We start from the raw sequence: 3,276 nt of genomic DNA on the forward strand, positions 1-3,276 counted from the left end.
TAACTGAATTAAAAATTATATAATACTTATGAAACTTAAGTAAATAAAGCCATATCTAAGAATACAGCTACTTTTTAAAAAGGAAGCCTGTTTATTATTTAGTTTTTTCCTAAACAAAGCACATTGTGCAAGGAAGTGCCAAAATAGTTTTTATCAATGTGAAATTGCTAAGAAACTAGTGGATCCCAACTGAGAGAAAATAATAATAGATGATACCAGATATTTTAATAGAAATCAATCTTTGTTTTTTTATAGATCTGGAAAAGCTATCATCGTGTGTACTAAAATTATATTTACTTGAATTTTAAAACTGACATGTTCAGTAAAATTAAGCTCTAATTCTATTTTCAAAAGAAAACTCAGCATGTGTACATATGGATATTAGCTTAAAGAATTAGTTGTATAGGGTTTTGTTTTTAAGAATGTGAAGAATATTTGAAAACTCAAAGAATTCTCAACTGCTAAATATTGCACTCATTATTTTTATTTTTGATCTATTTATATATGTATGTGTTTTTAAAATGTGTATATATAGACTTTGGTTTGCCTTAAAAATGTATCCTAATTGCTTCAGTCATCATTTTTTTCAGTAAATATGTAAGACAATCATGTATTCATTCATAAGATATTTATTTAGCAACTACTATGAGCCTTTCATTATTTTAGGTATGGAGAGACAATGATGAATAACATAAAACCTCTTCCCTTAAAGTACTTTCTAATTAAGGGAGATACACCTAACAGATACTTAAAAATAACAATACACCCACCCCCCAAAAATCAAGTCATGGGGAGTCCTTCAGCTGAAGACTGACCTCTTTGATTATGAGACAGTTCTCTAAGCTAGTATTTTGTATTTTTCAAACTGTTACATATTAGAATCACTTGGAGAGCTTTTAGTAATATATTCTTAGGCCCTACCTTATAGCAATTAAATCCAAATTTTGAGGGATGGTATATAGCAGCAATTTTCAACCTTTTTCATCTCATGGCACACATAAACTAATTATAATATTCTGTGGCACACTGAAAAATCTTATTATATTTTTGCCAGTCTGACAAAAAGAAGGGTATAATTCTGATTCAGTCTCTGGACAGCTCTTGCTGTTTTGGCTGTTGTTTTTTTATTTGACAACCTAAGGGAAGAGAGGTCAGTGCCCCTGACTAAATAGTCATATAGTGCATGTTTTAAAAGTTCTTATGGCATACCAGTTGAAAATAGGTGGTATATAGTATAGGTATCAGTATTTTTCAAGTTTCTATGTGATTCCAGTATTCAGCCAACTTTGAGAATCAGTGCCCAAAACACTTTGTAAAATAAATGTCAGGCTGGGGCACACTGGCTTTTTATTAGAAGAAAATTTATAATAAAAGGGTAATATGCTAATTAGACCAGATGTCCTTCCTTCCAGACAAAGCCACTGTGGTGATGGGCAGGGCCACAGTAGAGACCCCCAGCCACAGTGTGGTGGTGGGCAGGGGCCAGGGCCAAGGCCCTTGCACGAATTTCGTGCATCAGGCCTCTAGTACCAGTATAAATGCCTCTCATCTTAACACATTTCGTACCGCTCAGGAGTTTTCTCGTGTTTCGCGTGCCATCTGTTAAGGACTGCTCACGAGTGTTCTCGTTTTTCACGCCCATGGAAAAAGGAGCGAATCTAGATACTTATGTAAATTTTGTTTGGTCCCTCTTCATAGAGGAAAATGTTTTATGCATTACCATACATTAAAAAAGTACTAGGAACTTTAATTGTTTAATTGTTTTTGTAAATAAAAATGTTATAATTATTGAAAAACAACACCTAAAGTGCATTATGATGATTTAAATAACGTGCAGTTTGCCCAAAAATGTGCGGGCCCTGGCGTATGTCTTAGAGATTTCTATGCGGTACGCAATGTGTTAATACAAAATTCTCAAATATAGGTTTGATTTGGCACAAACTCGAAGCAGTTTTCCTTCCCTATTTTATTGCAAGATTGTTTAATATCCATTTCTTAAGTGTAAAGATATACATAATGCCTGGGATGTAGTAAACACTTATTCAATGACTGTTTTTGATTTCTCAATGTAATGTACTATAAAATGATAATGTTCTATTTGAAGTTACTGTCTTTTTATTAAAAATTTGGACAGAAAATAATAAATATATTTTGCCCAGAATAGTTATGAAAAGTATTGGATCAGATTATAATTCTTTCCAAGGTGTTCGTGTGCTAAAAGTTTTTCTGTTTAAAGGTGTGTAATGTGAATTATGTTGCATATTGAGATAAAAATTATGGGTTTTGTAACAATTTTTGCCTTTGTATTTATTGATTGATATTAAATAAATATTCTAAAGACACAGTAAACTTTCATCTGCATTAGTCTTGAGATTACAAAATAAATATGATGTAACACTTTAATAATGTGAGCTCTGAAGTCAGTTTGGAATCCTATTGTGCAATTACTATGTAACCTCAGACAAGTTACTTTCTAAGTCCCAGTTTTTTCTTATCTGTAAGATATTGTACCTTTTAGGATTGTTGTGAGGATTAAATAGAATAATGCATGTGAAGTATTTAGCGTTTAGCAGAGTATCTAGTGTAGAATAAGCACCCTATAAATGTTAGCAGTTATTATTAAGACCACCTAGAATCAAAGCACTAGGTGAGGTCTTGCAAAAACATAATGCTCTCAATTGCTTTTGTTATGGGCCAACATTCGCGAGAGTAAGACCACCGACTCCAGTTAGGTCTTAAGCAGCAAGCGAGGACTTATTGAGCTGGCCAGCGACTGCCACAGGCGTCTCCACACAGGGAGCTCTCCTCCTGCAGCCGCCCTGACCTTGGTGCTAGGCAAGCTTTTATTCACAGAAACCATAAACGTCCTTGATCACAGTTACAAGGGTCTAATCAGGGCCTTGACGCACATATGTCAGGAAGTAGGAAACTTGGTGTTATGCCTGGTTACCCATCCTTGACCCCATCCTTGATCTCTTGTCAGTTTACAGAGAACTCTAACTGAGGCACGGCTGGGGAACAGATTTGAAAATTTTCTATTGACATTCAATACCACTTAGTGTGTGTGTGTGTGTGTGTGTGTGTGTGCTTGTATATGTATGTAGTCTTATTGTTGAAATGAAGCATTTCATTTCATGAGAGAAATGAAGGATTGTTAGTTTAATATTAAACTTAAAATCAAATGAAACAAAATGTCATTTCTCTAAATAAACAGTTATAAATGTGATAAGGCACACCAACTAAGAATCTTTTCTATTAATTAAAAATTTTGTTTTC

This window comes from Myotis nattereri, assembly GCF_964212035.1.
Source record: "Myotis nattereri genome assembly, chromosome: 3".
In the NCBI taxonomy this organism is placed as follows: Eukaryota; Metazoa; Chordata; class Mammalia; order Chiroptera; family Vespertilionidae; genus Myotis; species Myotis nattereri.